Source organism: Stigmatopora nigra, chromosome 16 (assembly GCF_051989575.1).
Source record: "Stigmatopora nigra isolate UIUO_SnigA chromosome 16, RoL_Snig_1.1, whole genome shotgun sequence".
In the NCBI taxonomy this organism is placed as follows: Eukaryota; Metazoa; Chordata; class Actinopteri; order Syngnathiformes; family Syngnathidae; genus Stigmatopora; species Stigmatopora nigra.
In genome coordinates this window covers 4310107-4332170 of record NC_135523.1, presented here as the reverse complement: position 1 = coordinate 4332170, position 22064 = coordinate 4310107, and the positions used below count along the sequence as shown (strand labels likewise).

The following is a 22064-nucleotide window of genomic DNA, read 5'->3' as shown; positions in this document are numbered from 1 at the left end:
GATGGCCATGTGCCATCGACACTAAAAGGCAGGATCCATGTAATGGAAGTGGTTTTCAGATTAAATTGGCCCTAGGTGTTTGTTATGCGTATAGTTGGTCCGATATATCCCCCTACTTACCTGATTTTTACATTGATATATGAAGTGTACATTTGACTAATACCCTGTATAAGAGCGTTACTAAACATACATGCCATTAAAGTGGCCCACACATGCACTTTTATCATGAATCATATTGATTTTAATATCATTGACAGTTTAACGTTTCTGCTACATGCTCAATATGCATTGTACAAAGAAACAACAATGTGGAATTTTAATATATACAGTAATTGTGTGTTAGGATATGAATATTTTAGTTTTACGTCTGACATTAATATCAGCTTACTTTGCAAATCACACCTGTTCGGATGTAATTTGTGTCATAACCACCATAAAAAAAAACTGGTTTATTAGGAGCTCACACCAAGCTGGATTCCTGTGTAAGCACTAACATTGCCTCTGCACTCTACTCACAAAATTTCCCTCTGTCGCCCATGGATGTCATCACAACAAACCCCACTTTGCTAACAAACTTCTCATCTGTAGACAGTATCACCCCCCCCCCCCCTCTGCTCCATTTCCCACCCGTCTGTTGCCAGCAGCATCTCAACTTTTTTTTTTCCTGCTACAGAATGTCCATTGCCTAAATAAGAAATCTCACTCATCTATGAGGCAGGAGATGATCAGAAAAAAATGTATTTTTCTTGCCTAACATATCTTAGGCAACATCAAATAGATTTTTTTAACACTTGTATATACACTAGTGGTGTTGCTTGGCTATCTTCATAAACCTCACGCTGTATGCCGGGTGGGTGGTTATCTTTGATTCACTAGGCAAACTTTCTTTACATGCAACTTCTTTACATGTCCATTTGTTGTACCCTTTTAGTATTTCAATATTCTCAAATTCTCTTCAGCATTGTCACATTTTATCTTACACTGCCAGGCTGTGAATCATTTTCCTTAAGTATTTCTCAAGCTAATTTTTACGTTTCATTAATATTCTCAAGTTTTAGTTTGGATTTAAAGAAAACAAATACAATTACCACACAGTGTGCTTTAAGGACATTTTTGAGGCTTAGCATAAGTGTCCATTATTGCTCTTATTTGAAATGTGAGTCACAGAGAGGGGCACAAGAGAGAGTCTAAGTACATGACGTGTGTGAGGAGAAATCTCAAATCCATTACATACCTGAGCAGAGGGTATTGATCAACCACCTTGAAGGTTCTGATAGAAAAATCCCTTTTCAAGAAGGAGAGCTAAATGATAGAAAAGAACCAGAGATGGACAGAGTGAATTTACAATTGGTTGACGAGCAGAAGTCATTGAGATGCTGGTAATGCTATTATAACATACACAAAGTATAGTATTACAAGCTAGTTTCTCTTGTGTAAAGCAGAAAGAAAAAGACAGTAACACTCAAATGTGGCGAGCATGGTCACATGTTCAACTTGTGCGGATGTGTTATTGTAAATTGTTATTCTCAAAGCCTTGGGCTTCAGCTGAATGAAGGCGAACTGCAAAGAAGAGGCTCTTCATTTTGTTGTGCTTATTTTTAAATTTGCTTGAGTCTCAGAAATCGATTATTTTAACTTGTACCAGTTCCCTTAACAAAAGCGGCTAACATACAAAAAATATTTCTAAAGGAATTGATTTTTACACATTTCCAAGTGTAACAAAACAACAAATAAGAATCTTCGCACATTATATTTGTCTTTTAATTGTCATGTATTAGGCTTTACATTTTTAAAATGAGTTAAGAAGTTACTCTCTACACTAAGGTTGGTTGTGTAAACAAGAAATGGGGGCACACTTGATATAGTATTCCAATTTTGTTTGAAATATCCCCATCATACACATAAAAATAAGATCCAGTATGACTTTAAAACATTTAAACACATTCAGACAATGTGCATTCAGACTCCATGCACTACTACACTTCACAGTCTGTAACGCTCCGGGTTGCAGTGTATCCTTATAACATTTTCACTTCTTAACATAGCCATAAAATGAACTTTATTAGCCTGTGAATATGAATTGTGAGTGCATTGAAAAATGTTGTGATGCGCCATAAAATATCAGAGTACTTTCCAATACTATAGTCTCGTATTAATGTCCCGATGGGTCTTTGCCAACTATCATAACAGTGTGCATATGGAGATGATAACAAGTGAATTATGACAATGCTGAAGTAGTATGTGTGTGCATGTGTTATTATGTTTGAATGTGTGTTTGTCAGCAGCTTTGTGAATCTGATTCACTCTGAAGATCCCTAATGGGAATCAAATGGACCACTTGGGATGTCGTGTGATGGAGTGACTTAAACACAATAACTAAACAATTGCAATGGATGCACACATAAGGAGGACTTTTTATGAAATAGAGGATTGAGATAGTTCTTTTTTCTAATGGATTTGCATGCTGACTGGTTTCAAAACTCTGATTTTTAGAAGCATTATGCCAGTGATGATGACCTTAACTTTTTTTGTAGACATTGGCTTAGTTAGATGCAAGCAAACATTTTAGTGAGGGGAAAATAGTCCACTCTTAATCAATCACCATATTGAACTCAATGTAAGCCAAAGAGGCAAATAATATTTTGACATAATTACTATTCAGTAAGTCATGATTGCCCTCCAGCTGACCATCCCCACCACTCTCATCTTCCTGATCGGTTTAATCTCTCCCATTGCTGGAACCTTTACAGCCAGCTATAAACAATAAGCAGAGAGACTGACTTTGTGCCTCGCAATGCAGTTGCAGACATCTCTAGGGGTCATCTAATTAATGCGGAGGATTACTGCCGGGTCCCTGGGCCAAGGCTCAGCGTTGCCGTCGTCGAAATGAGTCATTATGGGAGGTGAACAGGGTGAGCAATCAGTTATGGGTCGACTTTGCGGGGGAGAGATGCGAATGTCAGAGTCACGATGTAATCATTTTGTGGCACTGGGAATGCACTTTGTTTTTGTGTAACTAGTCGCGTGGAAACCAGATTCTGTCATCAAGGGATTCATTCTGGAGAAGTCAAAGTACATGTTACTGAGTCATTTCCTGTATATATGACTCTTTTGGTTCACATGAAATGAGGCTGAGCCTTTGTACATGTCTTGAAGCTTTTTGCAAAACCTACCAATAAGTAGAAGAACATGAGCTTGAACCGCATTCCTTCTTTGTTTGATTTCATAAGAATTGGTTAGAGTGTTTAGCTTGTAGAGGCAGTTGCTAATTTTGTAATTTGTGGACTGGTTATGTGGGAATACTATTTGAGTTTTGAAAATGTATTGGTTAGCTTCTTCAGCTCTGCCAATCTGCTCTTTAGCACATTGGTTCTCCTAAAATCTTTGAAGCTGCTCTTTGTAGGTATCCATTCTGCATTTCCATAGCCTGTTAGAATTGCCAGTGGCCATATGAGCGTGTGGAAGAGCCCTTTTTCTATGTAAACCAGACGGGCTGTGTGAGTGTGTGTAGTGAAACAGCAAATGTAACCCATTGTCCTGCTGTAACCAGGGGAGTGGATCTAATGAAGTGCAGATTGCCAGGTGACATGATGCGTTATGTAAAAACCTGTCCCGCACTCAGTCACACTAATGTGCCACGGAGGATCGACATGAGTGATGCAAAGAGCAGCAGCTGCCCTGTGCTGTGTAACTGACACATCATTGATACATTCACAATTTAGGTATTGGCGTATTGTTAAATACTTTGTTCAAGGAGTGCCTATTTCCTCATCGGAAGTTTGCGATACTGATTCTCGGGAAAGAATGTATTGTCCCTAGTTTGAATACAGATGGGTAAACTTAATTCTTGAAAGTACAAACAGTACCATTTTTGTATTAGGTCGCTGAGCTCTGGAACAATTTGGTGAGATGTGGTGTGGGCGAGGCGATTATGATTATTTCCCAGGTGGCCCACAATGGCCGGTGTAATGGCAGAATGAAAAGTAGATTAGAATAGAGCTTCTATCAAATATATTTTTTTCTGTTAATATATATATATATATATATATATATATATATATATATATATATATATATATATATATATATATATATATATATATATATATATATATATATATATATATATATATATATATATATATATATATATATATATATATATATATATATATATATATATATATATATATATATATATGTTAATATATGTATACGTGTATATATATACTTGTATAAACTCAAAAAAATGGAAGAGTAAAAGGCATTTATCAACATGTGGCAAAATGAGGAAATGTGAAAGGCTGAGTAGGGTTTTGATGGTAATGAATTGTGAAGAACTGATTATCTTCAGGAAACAGGATGTAAAAGTACATTTGCATCTATGATCTATTAGAAAACACTTCACTACTAAAACTATTATCACTGCTTTCTGCTGACAACCCTAATCCACACAGTCAAAGCCCTGTCTCAATTTATTTGCTAATGTTGGCCTGATTTATTCACTATAAGACACATGCAAACAAACAGACATCAATGGTCACAACTCCCTGGTCTGAGACCATTAAACCCCCAATTTTCCAACATATCTGTCTCACACTGGAAATATCCACTAATCTTCTCATATCTCATTGTCTGAATATTGGATACAGCAGTATTGGATACAGCAGTATTGCAAATAGCGACACAATCTGTAAGGTAAGAACAGCAAGACGAGACAACTTTATCTGTTTATCTATCCAGCAATAGGAGGAAGCGATTTAGAGTCAGTGAGGTACAAATAGGATCACAAAGGGTTTTCAGATGGTATTTTCCAAAGGAAATGTGTTGTCTTAGATAGCGTTGCCACTCTAGCTGAAGTATATATTTGTAAAATGTTCAAAAACAAATAAAAAATGGATATAAGAGCTGATGAAATAAAAGCATTGGCACTCTCATGTTGTTCAGTTACATATATGTTTAACAGTGTTGCTTTTCTGTAGGTATTTTAGCATTAAAGGTTTTGGGAACTGAACTGATGGACTCTGCTTGTATTGCATATGCAGCGTGAATATATTCATAAGTTGCAAAAATATTCATATCTGTGACAGTCTCAGTTGGTGTATCGAAGATGAGAGCATCTGCCGACGCTGTGGATAATTCCTGTTCCGCCTGTATAACACGCTGACCGACCATATGAAAACACGCACAATTCAAGTCACGTGACAAGATGCAATGGGGTAAGTCTCTTTAACAGTAACTATAGTAACTGTGGTACAGCATATCTCATCTTCTAGGCTTTCTTACTGACAGTGTATAATTAACATAGTATACAACATGTATAGTTCAGTCAGATGGAGCTTTATAATGTTAATTTCACAACTAGTTTCAATTATTTTTTCTTCAATGGGTAAATACTTTTTTATTTAATGTAACAACACACCAGTGTTATTCATTCATCTTCTATGATGACTATCCTCATGAGGGTGCTGGAGCCCTATCCCAGCTAACTACAAAAAATTAAGTCAGTACACCACAGGGATGAAGACATACAACCATTTATGCACACACTCGTACTTATGGGTAATTTGGAGCATTCAATCAGCCTACTAATTTTGTTTTGGGTATGTGTGAGGAAACCTGATTACCCCAGAAAACCCACGCAGACATAGGGAGAACGTACAAGTGTCACAGAGGAAGGCCAGAGCCCAGGCTTGAACAAAATCCCCCAAACCAGATTGAAGTGTAACAAATTATACTTCTAGTTTGAAGCATCTCAGTAAATGTCGTTCACCTTTGGAATTTAATCATGAGGATGTTTGTTTTTAATTGAGGATCAACAAGGAGGGGTATTTTCTTAGGGGCTGAGACACTTGATTAATTCAGACGGCATATATTACAGTGGAGACTACTTTTCCATAATGTCTTTTGAGTACTTGCAACCAGTGAACGATCTGCTTTTGGAAGACTGTGTGTGTGCATTTGAAACAAATTTGCTTGTGTGGCCAGTCTGAGACAAATTAGCGTAAACCATCCAATTTAGTTTTTTCTTTTACTTGAATAATTTATTGACAACCATTGCATATTTCCATTAAATCCTTCAAAAAGAAAGGAAAGAAAAAATAATAATTATGGCTTCACAACATTTTATTTTTCTCGTGTTATTGTGGGCAGTCGGAATATTCAAAACTATTATAAAATATTTTGTTTTGCTTATTTTGCTCGCTGCTGCCAATGGCATATTCAGTTATGAATCATATTCGCATCTTTATGTCAAACAGATTTTATATCAATCTTTCACTAAACCACAACACAGCGACTTTACTGTAAACTTATCTAAGGAATGACGCATAAATGGGATGAAAAGACAATAGTATCAAAAAGAGACTAAATCAGTACCAGAATGTAAAACCCCTCAAAAGTAAGCTGCTCACAACAGCCTAGTACTTGAAATCACCCAAATATGATAAGAATAAAATATATAAAAAATAATGTTGAACTGCTGTTTGCCCTGCTTAGATATGGCAGCAAAATGCTACTTTAGAGTTAAGCATGGGTCAGGTTAAGTCAGATAACATTATTAGCTATGTGGGAGCTATGTGGGAGCTATCAGTCAATAATGAATTAAAATATTAGCACAAATATATTTGCCCTACTTAGGCATTTGACTGGAGCTGTCCATGGTAGTAGGGGCATTTTAGCAAACCTTTAAAATATTCAATACTTTTTCAAAAAGATACTTGGACTGGAAGAAGTCAGGGTAGAATTTAAATGAAACTAGAAATAAACCATGTTTAATAATAGGAAAACAGGGGGATACTTACTTGAAAAGAGTTGGCTCACTGCACAAACAATGAGGGAAATGTACGAAATTGTCTTTTAAAAAGGAAAGTCTGGACAGTACTGTGGGTTACTTGTATAGACCCGCAGCATGTTGTCAATCAGATTGAGGATACTAGTAGTGTTTGTTAATTAGTTGCAAAACCTTTGCATCCTTATAAATCCTGCAGGGAATGACACAGTCAGGAATCAGTCAAGAGTGCATTGTAAACAAGTGGCAGACAGAATGGGAGACAGACATAGAGGATAAAAAAAACAACGATTTCAAGGACAATGCTGAACAATTAACTTGTGGTTTAAGCTATCTCCCCCATTAGGCTCGGGGGGTTGGGAACATCTATTGATTTTGGATGCCAGCCACTCTCATTTTATGGAAAGTGCCTTAAATGGCAGCGAAACAAAAACAAATTGAATTTTCTCTACTGTTACTTGTATTGTGAAATTAGATATCCACCCATGTGTGACTGAACAAGCCAACCTTAACATGCATGGATAAATAAATCGCATGCTAGTTTCCTGAGGCAATTGCTTAAATATGTATTTGTAGGAAAGGTACTGATTTGAAGTAGTTTTAAGAAAAATAGTATTTCATTAACAAGTGGGTGCTGATTTAAAGTATTCTTTTAAAATAGCATTTCATTAACAAATAGGAAATTGCAATACATTATAAAACTGATTTTTTTTAATAGATGTGTTAAATTAGAAGAAAAACAATATTAGTCCTAGTTTCGTAAATATGTTCTAAGTAGACTGTAAAAATAAAATAAGAAATTCAGGAGATAGATGTGGTTAATTAAAACGTTTTATTCTGTCAACTTCAAACCATTGCAAGTAGTCTATAGATAGAAACCTGACAAATTTTAGTTTTTGTTGGAATATGGGAAGTGGGATGATAGTGGGATGATTTTAGGTGTCTGACGTGTATCTGTGGTCTCTGCAAAATATATTGAGTTTCTAACAAAATACTTATAGCCTTAAAAAGAGCGATACCTTCTGAAGAAAAATGATTCTGTAAAAAGCAAAGTGCAAGCTGACGCTGCAAAAATGTCACTGTTGAAGCTTTAGCTGCTGTGAGTGTGTACTGTAAAGAGGAAAACGAGGCAGATACTACTGTGAAAAGATGTGAAATGTTGAGCAACTAATTACGTGGAGACTACTTGAGTGGGCAAATTATGTCTTTGTAGTACTCATTATTATCTTCTAAAGGTACATTTTAGCCTCTCGATACCAACTGGTGGATCAGTAACCATCTTTGTGTGTATGTGAAGAACTTGTATGTATTTTTCTCTCTTGCCAAAATGGGAAGGTCAAGCTGGTGACGGCGTAGTTGCCTGCAGTCCCTCCTCAGAAAGTCAGCGTTCTGACTGGCGCTTTATGGAGCTCAGCCTCATACTGACCCAATTCTGTCTTTCCATCTTCCTCTTCTCCTTTTAGCTGTGAGAATATGCACAACCCAGGCGATTATGCATCACTCATGACATTTCAACAAACACACATAGCTATGCATTTGCGCGTCATACAAAAGAAAAAAGATTATCTTCTTTTGTTATTGAAAACCAGCTCACTAAAAGTGTACAGAGTATAAAAAAGACCCCCAAATCACCAAAACAGCCATTACAGGTTAATGCCTACAGGTGTGATTATGACAATAGGTGATGAAAATAGTTTGGGTAATAATAGACGAGCTATTCAGAGTTTTACAATATGTAATAACCGTGTCAATATCAGTACCGCTATGTGCCCACGTAATTGCCACGCACTGCATGCACAATCTAAGTTTTGTCAATCATCCACTTTGGCAAAGTATCCTTTTTCTTCTCCTTGTCTCTGCTGGAGACTTGTCTCTATTACTTGCATTTAATTTACTCCCTCTGCCGTGTTCCTTCTCACCTGTTCAAGTGTATGTAGCTGAGGTTTTATTGCATTTTCTTATGGCTCATGATTCCTATGATGATTATAATGTAATGAATTTACCGGTCCGTCAGAAACCTAAGTGCCAACAAACAAAAATGTCTTCCAAAAAGAAATGCATTGGCATCACCATCATGTAAAATGATCACTAAATCAGATTCAAAATATGTATGTATATATGTAAAAAAAGAAGAAAGAGAAGGCAGAATGTAGTGTTTGCTTACATAGCGTATTTTGTCAGAGAAACTCAATGATTTTTCTCCAAACATAGCAAAGCAATTCACTTCAAACACAGTAACACCCTTTGACAAAAGCTGGTTCAGCCCAAGGACGAAATCCCAAGACACAAACTCAGCAATGTTGTGTATGCAGTGAAGTGAAGTGAAGAAATCACAAAACAAGATTTCATGTTGAACAGGTTTATCATTTCCCGAGAAGATCTAAAGGAGAAAAAAAAAATCTTTCTTAATACTCTTCACACCACATAATAATCTCTCAAGACACGCTTTCTTAGAAAATAATTGAAGAGTAGAAACAGTGCCAGTTAATTGGTTGTTGCAATTCCACGTCACAATGACTACGCCTTACCGCAGCATTTTTTCCAATTACACGCCTTTCTTCTAGATTATCCTTTCGAAGGCAACTGACAATTTGATATGTTCTTCTCTAGACTGCATTGGTGACCTTGCCTTGTGCTGAAAGGTGCCTATTATTATTAAATTATTTATTGCGGTAACAAAAGTATTTTAAATTCAGATCTTTGCTTTGGGGAAACCAATAAAAGCTTTCAGTTGAGAATAATTGCTGTCACTGCCCACTCCTATAACATAATCAACTTAGGTATGTCCTTTTACAGATGAAAAACAAACAAAATAGGCTTTGGAAATGTACTTCATAAATATTAGTCACGTATTGAAACCCTCCAAACATGTCACTTATTCTCTTAATGAAAAAGGCTAACTAGAATCGATCTGCTCCTTTAAAAAACGGGTAATTTAAGAATTGTAACTTAACATAGTTGATCTAAATTACAACCCTAATGATGCAACAAAAACCTTGCAGGATAAGGCACTACCATTACTTTGTTACCAGACAGTGTCACCCATAATTTGTATTATTTCAAAGCCAAGCTAAACCTAGGCATCATCATATGCTATTTCATACATAGCTAGTGAATCTAAAAAAAAAAAACTGCTGTTCCAACAGATGGTTCCAAAATAAAATAGCCATTCTAACAACAGACGGCCAGATTACCCCAATGAAGAAAAAAAAGTTTCATTTGGCATAGTCTTGACGGCCTCACACAACCCTGGTATCTTGTCTGTTGCCAAGGTGACACTACTTTCTACAATAAAAATGAATTTCCCCTCTACAGTCTATTGCAATCCCATTTGTCAGAGATATGTTTAAGACTGGATTTACATTCCGGATGTAAGTGTCAAATTCAGATTTAGCACCAATATCCAGTAGCCCTTTCATATTGAGGTGTATTATTAAGTTTCCCCATATTCTATATCTATGTGTGTATTTCTTTAACCTCTGAAATTATACACATGTACAAGAACTATTTTGAAACTTATGCTGGGCAGTGACAATACATAATTGAGCAATCATTAAGACTTATGACCAATTTCATAAGCATTATTCACCAAAAATATAAAACTATTACTACTGCTCACCTGGATTGAAACAGTGACAAAATAATGTTGTGTATGGCGCTTTATTGGTTTTCATTTATTCCTTACTTCCATTCAGTTTTACACTAGTTTTAACTTGGGAAGATAATTAAAACATAGCAAAAGTTGTTATAATTCTTCTTCACTGAGTTAAAAAAAGGTAAGCATGCATAGTATGTTTTATTCCCCAAGTGAATTAATATTTTGTGTGGTGTATGGACAGCATTTATAAGGCTGTATTTTATTCAAATCAGCAGTACTAAATAATAAATAATTATCTCAATCAATGTTAGCCAGCCCTGAGCATTTCGAATAACATTGCACTTCACATCTTTGGAAATGCCAAAACTTGCCCATAGATGAATTATTTAGTAGTCTGCGGTTGAAGAATTCCTGAAATGATGGAAACCTCACCACAGTAGATGAAGGGTCATTTGATAGTAAGAGACAAGGTAAAACCAAGGTTACATCTGCAAACTGTGTTGAAAAATATCAGAATAGACACAAGATGCAGCCAATGTGAATTATTGCGAGGTTGACATAACAATTGCAAGAACATAGCATTGTTGTAAAGGGAACGGTAGGATAAGACCTCACATCATGACACTCATTTTACCAACAGGCTTTCTATATTGCCAGAATGTAATTGTTTCTTGGTATGTCTTAGTTGTTAAAAGCACAAAAAAGGCTTCTAAGAAATTCCAGGAACATCACTTATGTAATATGAATCAAAATTTGAGTTCAGATCCATTGAGAAATAGTAGCATGAAAATGGTTTAAGGTTTTTGTACAACAGCTGTGTGAAATATTGTCCGTGCATCTGAGTAACTGCCCAAAAATAATCACCTTTTACTGTCTTTGAATCAAAATGCACGTATATTTGCCTTCCAGATTGATTTAAATCTAATTCTAAAGGATTGCACTAGTTCAATGTCATCCATCTTAGAATTCAACAGATGTTTTGAGCTCATCACTCATTTGTTACACACTCCAATCCCCTAAATATGTTTCTTTGGCTAGTAAAAATGTTTCACTGCTTTTGTGATGGCTACTGTGCAAATTGGTCAGAGTTTCTGAAAATAACTATGACTGAAAACTTTAACAAATGGCTCCAATATGTTCTAAATGATTAGAAGTAAGTAAATGTTGTTTACATTGCTCATTTGTTGTCTGTACGAGAACGGGGGTGTGAGGTACATGCTATGATTTTGAAAGGTTAATGGTAGAACTAGAACGCGAGTGGGTTTGATAATCACAGGCAAACAAGAAGCCTGCAATAGAACATGTCAGCTGAGGACACAACTGCATGCTTGTTTGTGAAAGTGGGTTATTTATTACAACCGTATATTCAATACTTTTACAGGTTTTGACAAAAAATGTTGTTTATTAAATGCAATTTGCATGAGAAAATACTGGTTTTGAAAGATGTGGGGGGTGCTTTTCATAAATTTCAATCAATAACAGCATTCCCCCAACAAAAACATGCAAATCAACCATTATATATTATTGTTATTTAATTTATGACTACAATTTAAGGCACAACATCTTATAAATTCTGATGTAATTTGATTCTGATGTTTTTTTACAATAATGCTGGAGTATGCAATGAATCACAAGGTTGGCAGTTGCCTGCCATCAAGTGTTATGGTCTGATAACATCATTTTAAGTCCCAAAAAGGTTTTATTTTGGACCTGTAGATAGATAGCAGTGGCATGATTGAATGCATTCAGGCGAACATAAATATTTGTTTCATAAAAGCCGAAATCTGAAGCCTTTGAAGGCTGAAGGCTCAGGGTATTAAAATATTATTAGTTTGCCTCAAACTTGTGCATATGAGTGTTTCTCTGTATTAAGTAAGTTATTTAGCTTGGGATGAAAATTGCCAACCTTCTGCTTCTCATGCATCACCTTGCCTTTACAGGGTTGAGTGTGTGCGTGCGTGTGTGTGTGTGTGTGTGTGTGTGTGTGTGTGTGTGTGTGTGTGTGTGTGTGTGTGTGTGTGTCAGGTTGTGTTTCTGGCCTTGTGTGATGTTAGGCCAGGGTTCTGACATCCCAAAACCTGTACATGCTGAAAGTACAGTCTGTCAACTTCTAACACTTTCTTCTTCTAGCACCAGTCATTGCATATGGTATGCGATGCTATAAATAGGCATACATGCGTGTATTTTTGTTATAGCACTGCATTTCTCTAACTTCTCTGACATGGTGAATTATTTATAGTGGTTCTAGTTCTTTAATGTCACATGGCAGTTGTCAATATTAATGGTCAGTAGATTACATTGACTGAATTAAAAAGTATATCCTTAAAGACCATCTCTTCCCGCTGTAGTGTGCTTGGGCATCCTTAAAATTAGATTTACTGACATTACAATAATACAATTGAGTATTACCACATCAATTGATCATAACACTATAAAGTGTATTAAATATATGTATTCTTTAAAACAGAGTTCCAATAGAATGTGTACTTGTATGAATTCAGAAATGAAGTACAAATTATACAAACTGCAAGCTAAGGAAATGTTTCATAAGAAAAGCCAGTAGGGAAAAATACTTTGTATTCAAGAAAGTTGTAAAATGTCAGCGTGATATTAAATGAAAACTTGAGTTTGAGGAAGCAAGAAAAAAAATAAAGGAGCAATAAGATGATAAATGCTAAAACATTACAGTAGGCTGAATGTTAATATACTGCAATACACTGATCTAGACTAATGGATTTTAGAGTTACAAAAATGATTCCGAAAATATTAATGGATGATCTAATTATATTCTAGACAATAAGATATTAATTCCCCCAAAAAGAATGGCGGTACCGATAATTAGTATTTGACATAGCCACAAAAAGGAATAAAAAATACACATGCATACTTGGAAATACTTTTACCTTGATCATATTATAGTTCTTAGGAATATCATCCTTCTTTAAAACAATCAAAGCTCCAAAGCCACTTACAAAACCCATAAATGTGTAATTCAGGTGACCTTGATAGGACTTTTCGTCCTTGCCAGAATGCTAGAATGCATCGGAGATTGTCAGTCTCTTTTGTTACTCGTAAACCACCACAGACAGACACAAGATAAAGTTCATGGAAATGCAATAGGTGAATTTGCCCAGTGACATTGAGAAACATAGTAGATACAAAATGTGCAAATAGGACCATACAATAGAAATCCTATCACGAAGAATTATTGTGACAGCTTTGTCTTTTCAGACCCTACCATTTCACATCTGCCTATTCTTCATTTTTGTCTTCACTCATTTTTAAATCCTAAATCTGACACATAGACAGTCTGCTTTGTATAGCATAAACAAATATGATTGCTCATGCAATATCTCTCACTACCAACGAGAGTAGAAAAGGTGTAAAACCTCTTTAGGGAAGTATTAGAATGCAATGAAACTAGGAGACATCACTACTTATTGACATCTCTTATACATTTAATAAATGAAAACTCAGGAAATGCATCAGCATTCACTGTTGAAATCTCGATCTCAGAACTGTGAGGCGTATGTGCTAATCACCGAGCCGCGGTGCGTGGCCACATGCCATCACATCTTTAAAGTTGCTATCACCTTGACCTTGTCGTGACTTGGGAGGAGCATTAAAAAAAAAAAAATACAACTTTAAATTACTGATTAGAAATTATTGGCTCCCTACTTAGAAGCCCAACCAAGATTAGTTTGCACACGTGCATCAAACGGTACTTGATTAGTGAAGTCTGATTCATCTGTTTCTTCTCAGGTGGGGGTGATTCTCCTTGTTTTTATTTGATGAGATTTAATCATATTAATCAATGGACTGCAACGATTAGGGTGACATGAAGTAGAAAGATAAACACAAAAATGGGTCCCCTGAGAGGCTGATTGAGGCTTGTATGATGAATCTGGGGTTCAATCAAATGAGGACAATAGGTTTATACCAATGTTATTTATATTCTGTTTTATACTGGCAAGTGAGCAGAACTCTTAAATGTGTAGTTGCTAGACCAACAAATTGTCTTCACCTCTTCTCTATCTCACCCGGACCCTGAAGAAGATAACATTGTAGAAAATAGCTGGATAGATGAAAACACTCATACATACATATATATATATATATAGCTATATATTTGTGTTTTTAAACTGGGGCCATGTATTTTTGCACTGAAAATACACCGCAAAACATAATTTCAGTAGAGGTCGGGGGCCCATCAATTTTGGCTAAAAATAAGCTATTAACAGCCGTCACTACAATGCGCCGGGAGACATTTATAATTGCTTTGTGTAGATTGGACACATGCTTATGATTAAATGCTCAGTAGGCATTGATGAGAGGTGTTGATATTTGAAGGATTATATTTTTCAGAGACCCTCCAAGTGTTTCTGACAAGATTAATTCCCAAAACTAATTGGTCAACAATTTGATCAACAGCTCTGGTAGGCTTTGACCTCCTGCTATAAAAATGTCAACAACAAACTATTTTATTTTTGCCTAAGGGAAAATAGTGTTCTGGAATCTCATAACGATTTGGAAAGAATGTGATTTCCCTTTTTTGGGGGGTTAGTTGTTAAAAAGATACATAGACTAACTTCTGTTCAGCCAGTTTTTAAAGCTATAGAAGGCTTTGAAGAAAAAAATATATATGAATAATATGCCTGTTTTTTTTCAGGGAGGCATCATAAACAGATGGCCGTGCCACCTCATCTGGTTTCTATCGATGAAAGACGACAGACCGATGCGGAGTCTGCTTGATTGGACATCCATCGTTATCATTAGTACTGAAATAGGTAAGGATCCACCCACTTTGCTCATTTCATGGAATTAGCCAATTTATAAATGTATTGCCTTTGTCCTGTCTGTAGAAAAGCTACTACCTTTTTGCATTCGGTTCACCTTGACCACATAAACCAAGTAGTATTGAACTTAATTCATAATTTAGTCATTTGATTGAATTTAAATCATTTCCATACCACTTCTTTATTAAAGTAAATAAATATTATCAAGGTTTTAATCCAAGTCTACCCTATAAAATGAAGGAGATATGTTTGGGCAAATAGTGTGCATGCTGTTGTCAGGGAGATGGCTGCTGTATGAATGATGAGTTTTAGATGGAAGAGATTGCTGATAACAAGTAAATGTGCAATTTGGTTTAGATTTTTTAAAACTCAAGCTATTTATGTAATACCATCCCCACAAACCCAATTTTCCTCAGTTGCACATAATTGTTTTTCATCATTGTATACAGTGAAGTGTTTGTAATAAGTTATCTCTTCATCGTTGAAGCTTTAAACTCAGTTCTATGTGGTTCCCACAAGCTTTTAATGGGCTTATTGTATGATAACCATTGTACATAACCAGTTGCTAGGCAGCTAGTCAAACTTTAATTTAGAATAATATTTAATTTTCTCTATTTGTGGGATGCCCACAAACAGAGTGGCTAATCAGGTGGAAAGGGAAGAGCCCCACTAGGCTTGGTTGTTTGTTTAGCAAGCAAAGTGAGGCTTAGGCGGAGAAATAAATTATGGCATGGGTACAACTGAGGTGTAAGCAGGATGGTTGAAGTTGAATACCCTCAACTCGATATGTATCACATACAGGGAAAAGTATGTAATGTAAACCCTTTGGGATTACTTGGATTTCTGCCAGCACAGTATCACTCCATATTATATCAATAACATGTAGGTATTACTTCGGTTTCAACAGCACCACTATACATTTCAAGTCCTTTCATAAGCTTTGTAAGCCACAAGTATTCCCCTGCACAATGAAACTCATTCTATAGGAACTGCATTGGCTCCCGGAATACAAAAATAAAATAAAAATATATCATCACATAAGCTTGAAGTTACCACAATACATAAAAAAACAGGTTTAATATTCCTATATGGTTTTTCAAAGACATGAGAATTTAAATGATTAAAATGAACTTTGAAGAAATCATAAGTTGTTCCACAAAGTGCAGTGCGAGCTATTCTTTCCCCTTCTGACTGGTCATAATCTGATGACCACTGATGAAGTGAATACTTTGAAAAAGATATGCAATGGTTGTCTGTGATGCAATGAAATGAAAATAAATCAAAGGCAATCATATGACGCAATGAATTGAAATAGTGAACGTAAATCAGAATGAGTTTGACAAAAATAGATCTACTTAAAACTATACTAATGTGCACTGTCTATATGGTCATTTGAATTCATATTACCGATGTATTTCTGTCTGCTCATGGTACAATTTGCTTGTTATTTTATGTATATATTTTTTTTTTTTTTTTATAAAGTCCACAATCTGTAGATCTCCCAATTGGCCATTTTCAAATGTTATTGTATACTAGTGATTAGGTCCCTAACTATTTTGAAATTAATTGATGCTCTGGGCTACCATTGAGTGTCAGTTTTACCATAGTGGAATATTGGTTAGTTCTACTGCCTCATAGCATAAAAATGTCTGGTTTGGTTCCAGTTTGGCAACTCAGAAGTAGGCGTATTGTTAGCTGGCATACCCCAGCTTTCCCTAATTAATTACACAAATGTCTGACAATAATTTGCAATGGCTGTTGAACACTGTCACTGTAGTGACTAAGGGGGTGGGTACAGCAATTGAATTCCATTGGTGCATTTGTTAATTTCCTATTGCAATCTTGTTTCACTTCAGTGGACATATGAACGCTGGTAGCCGATCAAGTGGTGCCTCTGCGCTGCATCCATATGGGATGTGTGGTGGAAATACAACCAGATAACTCGACCACATTTATTTTGCATTCATTCACATGCATTTCATATATACAGGGAGTTTAATGGGTTTATTTAATAATATGAAGTGTTCTTGGAATTTTGTCCCGAGCAACTCATTTCAAAGGTGAGACTTAAGGCAGGAACATTGTGGCTGTTCCATCATGACTACACTCCCGCCCCAAAAACCCACAGGATCTGACATTTTCTGGCTGATAAGGACATCGACATGACATGCCGATTTGTGAACATAGACATGGGCAGACTATGGCCCAAAGACCACATAATTTCTATATTTTTAATCTGACGCAACAACGTTTTCCAAATTATATAAAAAATGAAAATCAGAAGACAGATTGTAGAATTCCCTTTTTGCGTATGAATTGTGTATGACCTGGCTGAAGGTTGTCATATATAAATGTATGATGTTTGTTAATTGCCATCATCACAAGTCTGCACAACAAGAGCTGCAATTGGGAATTATCGATCTTCACTCTGACACTGTCAAGTCTCCGAAACTGAACGACTTTTTACGCTTCACTTCACTCAGTCACATTTCCAAACCTTTGAAAGGAAGCAAAGAAGATTCTGACTTTGTTTGACTTGCATTCATTGTGTGCAGATTCATCTTCATGAACATCAACAATGCCTATCAGAGATCCCCACTAACTTTACCAACACATTAGATATATCAAGAGAAGTTCCACAACTACACCGACTCCTGACTTTGATGTACTTGTAAAAACGGGAATTCAGCAACACTGTTCCCACTGAAACAATGTTTTTTTTTCCTGCATAATGGTGGCTGGTGAACTATAAATGTATCTTTCTCCAACACTTTTATTGACAAAAGAAATATTTGACTGATACCGGACTGAACCATTCAAGACAGAGATTGACAGGATGATCAGAATTATCTGACTGGCCATCCTAGTCATGGAGTTTATTCATTTGGAGTTGCGTCAATCAGTATTAACATCAATATTTTAGGCCGCAAGTTTTTGCCCCCCTCCTTTCCCCAGCACACACACACTTTTGGGAAAGAGCCCACACTAGAGTAAATATATAGTGTAAGTCAGCATCAGTGCTTTAATCAGCAAATCCTGTATTAGATTTAGATCGAACCAACATAGAGCAATTAAGCCATTTCATCAAGAGAAAAATCTATACCTTTCATGGGATTTGTTTTAGAATATCCATCCATTATTTTTTTTTCTATAGCACTTGTTCTCATTATGGGTGAGCTGGAACCTGTCCAAGTATAGTTTGGTCCTGAGAGGAAAGCATTGACTATATGCATCACTTTAATCAAATGTTTTCTATTTGTTAAATTTGCTACATGACCAAACATGATGTTTAAACCAGTATCTCTTGGATACACTAAAAAAATCTTTTTAAATCCATTAGTTAATTCTGAAAATAAACTCATTTTGCGCCGTGAATGTACCATTTGAAGCCAAATTGACTGCTGCTATGTCATTTTTACTATCTGTTGAACCTAGACAAGACATGTAGGCGCCGGTTGATTTTTTTTTTTTTTTTCCGTAAGGATTTCCTCATCAGTAAAGTTTGACCATGACTGGTTTAAAGACATGGGTCATGAGATGTACAAGTACTCCCTGATGGGACTAACTACATCATTGCATGGTTTGTCAAACCCAAGACAGTATTAGAGAGGCCATCCTCTTGAGGCTTTTGCCCAGATGGGAGACTATTCTTTCATGACCACTGCCGCGCATCATGAACAATCCAATATTTGACAATATACATCATTTTTGATACTTAAGTGTGAAATAAAGCATAACCATCAAGCACCATTTATCACAGATTTTAAAAAAATAGCTTCACTTTTCCAATACTTGTAAAGTGTATGCATATATATATATATATTTGAGAGACTTACCAGACTTTATTGGTAATAGTATCTCTACAGCACCAAATATATGCAGATGGTGATTAAACTGCTGGTGTGATAAATTAAAAACACGATATAACCATTTAAAATATTCTGCACTGAGATTTACAGAAATAGATAATGATTCAGGTAGATCTAATTTGTCAAAGAAGGCAAACACATTTTTTTTTTAGAAATGTGATGAAGGAGACAATTGAAAGATGGGATAGCAAAGAGGGGCAAATATGAGAATGAAGCCTAACACACACACACACACACACACACACACACACACACACACACACACACACACACACACATTAAACCTTTCCTGAGGATTACTTAGGTTCGCTCATTGGTATTGACAAAGCCCTATTTTAGTGTGGGGATTGAGAGACAACATCAGAGTGAAGGGATTGAGATTGATGCTGAGTGAATATGCATGGCAGGAGCTGTCTTGTCTCAATGAGTTAGTCACAGTTGTATGAGGAGTGTGCCAGGCCTTTGAGAAAATAGCCCCTAGATAGATTCTACTGCCATTTATTTGAACTGAATTTTGTAATGATGTATTTTCCCTTTTGTGGTAGGGAATTCATTTTAGGTCACCGAGAAAGGCAAGCAGAAGGAAGACTCACCAGTGAAAATGTCATTTCTAATTCTCTCCTGCCTTTTCTAAGAGTGTGTGGTCTGTCTGTAAAGATATTCCAGTTTGTACTTTATCTAATTAGTTTTTTTTTTGCTTGTTGTTGTTTGTTAACAGACGGGAACACATCCTGACAGCAAACACCTAGATGCCTCTCAGCGTATTCCAGACCAATAGTTGGCTGTTTGCCCAAAATACAAGGAAGGGCAAATGCTTTTCTCTTGTATTTTTGTAATATTTAAGGTAAGAAAGACAACTCTTTACTTCCTTGTTCAAGGTTTGGGGTACTTGATTTTACTGAATATGTTATACAACGCTTAATATATTGACATATCAAGAACAAATAACTAGACTTTGCCCAACTGCCAATGAAACACTTTCACCTCAATTAATTTGTTCCTGAAAGAGGATTGTTCAAAATACTAATTCTAATTTGAGCAGGAAGTCTATAAAAAAAACACTTATTGCGGATAATAAACCTTTTCTTAGAACACAATAGGTCATTCAAGAAAAAAATGTTGACGGTCAGGGTAGGGTCACATAAAAGTTGCGATGTTTTTTTCAATTATTTCTGAAACTGAATATGCTCATTTTCTGTAAATAACATTTTGAGAAATCATTTGAGGTGAAGGAGACGCTATTGCATAAGGGAATGTTTTGTGATGATGCATCCGTGTCCCTGAAACATTGTTTCATAACATGTATTACCAGCTTTCTTCTGTATTGCCCTTGTCGAGGATACTCAAAACATTTGTCACTACTTATCAGACAAGTGACAGCAAGCTCATATACAGCAACTTGTGCTAAAGAAGGATATTTTCTACATGATGAAATGCTATCAGTCATTTTCATTGAGCCTCAACCTTACTGGCAGCACTGGAACTCCCCATTTTATCTTGCATTTAATATCTTTCCGCCATCGACAAGTAATATGAGAGCCATACTGAGCATGAACAAAGAGGAGGTGGAAGAACATGGAGTTGCTTGCTAAGTCTCTCCCTTTTCATCTGGGGAAAAAAGGTCGGCCTTTAGAGGACAGAACTACTGGGTTTCCCCTTTGAAAAACCGCATATGATAAATATATGAAAAAGATATCTGATCTTTAGTGCATGTTTTGGATAAGAGAAATGGGAATGTGCTCCGAGAATAACAATCGTTCAGCCATTGAAGTTGGAAGATTTTGTCTACTGAGACCCCATGTTCATTTTTTTATCCTCTGATTGAAAATGACATCTGTTATCATCCTAGGTAGGTGTCAGGTATCAACATCACTTAATTGAAAACTGTTCACAGTCAGAAACACATTGTAGTCCCTGACCTAGTCTGTAGTTGTCTAGTACAAAGTTAAACGCACATTTAAAATACGTATTGTCCATTACAAAGTAAAGTAAATGTAAAATGAAGGACATTTTTAGTATAAATAACATTAATGTAAATAGAAGTTGTCGTTTTATCATCACGATAGTCTTTAAATTACTGAAGCAAAACAAACCTAATATTTTGTTCATGCATTACTCGTACGAAAATGTCTTCCACAACCACGGTTGGTTGTCATGCGGGTTTCTATGCAATTTATATCAACTTTATTTATTCTTCTCTTAACCCCTTTGGCTAAACTAAAGTTATAATGTTGGTTTCTGTTGCTTTCAAATGATTAGCATTCGGATAGGCGAAACATTTTCTGGAGTTTGTCATGAACTCTCACCACTGGCGGTGTATAATGCTGATTTTAAAGCTTGGAACTAGATTTAATTAAATGATACTACCATGGATAAATTCTTTTATGGTATAAATGGTGTTTCATCTTTGAAGTCATGACAAAATTATGCACATTGAAACCACAAAACATAATTTGTATTTTTCTGTAAACATAAGCTGTACATTTTTGACAAAAATATAATTCTGCAAGATGGTAAACTAAAATAATTGTATAACTAAAGGTTAATCACATCTACTACTGAATTAACTTCCCCATTTAAACGTCAATTGCGGCCTGTGTACTGTCTCTAGTTGAAACAGTTTAGTTCGTGTAACATTTTTTCAATTGAGAAGTCACCTTTAATTTATGATTATAGAAGCTGGTGTTAACCAACTTTTTTTTAACTCAGTACTACTATTTTTAACAATTTGTATTCATCCACATCTCAGTATTATGTCCTCCACTTAGAAAACTGTGATTGTGATTCATTTAAAGTAACAGCATATTGCCTGTCATTGAGTTGAGGAGATACACAGGCAGAATAGGAAAGGAATGAATCATCACTCATTGAAGAGTGGCTAAGTTTTTGTGCAATCATTTGTGTGCGTGTATGTGTCTTTTTGAGCATGATGTGGAAACACAGGGGCTTCCATGCCATTAGAGCCACATCTATTGGTATTTCCGCACGAAATACCTTTGCGACATCAACTT

General features: G+C 35.8%; 1 long non-coding RNA gene across 1 annotated transcript in view; it reads left to right on the top strand.

Moving 5' to 3' along the window:
* The window catches only part of LOC144209335 (uncharacterized), a 62299-nt gene extending 42416 nt beyond the window's left edge, over positions 1-19883 (top strand). Inside the window, exons 5-7 of the long non-coding RNA XR_013329086.1 lie at positions 5091-5219; positions 15058-15175; positions 19772-19883. This is a non-coding gene — a long non-coding RNA (uncharacterized LOC144209335). The remainder of the gene's footprint in view (positions 1-5090; positions 5220-15057; positions 15176-19771) is intronic.
* The last annotated feature ends 2181 nt before the right edge of the window (positions 19884-22064 follow it).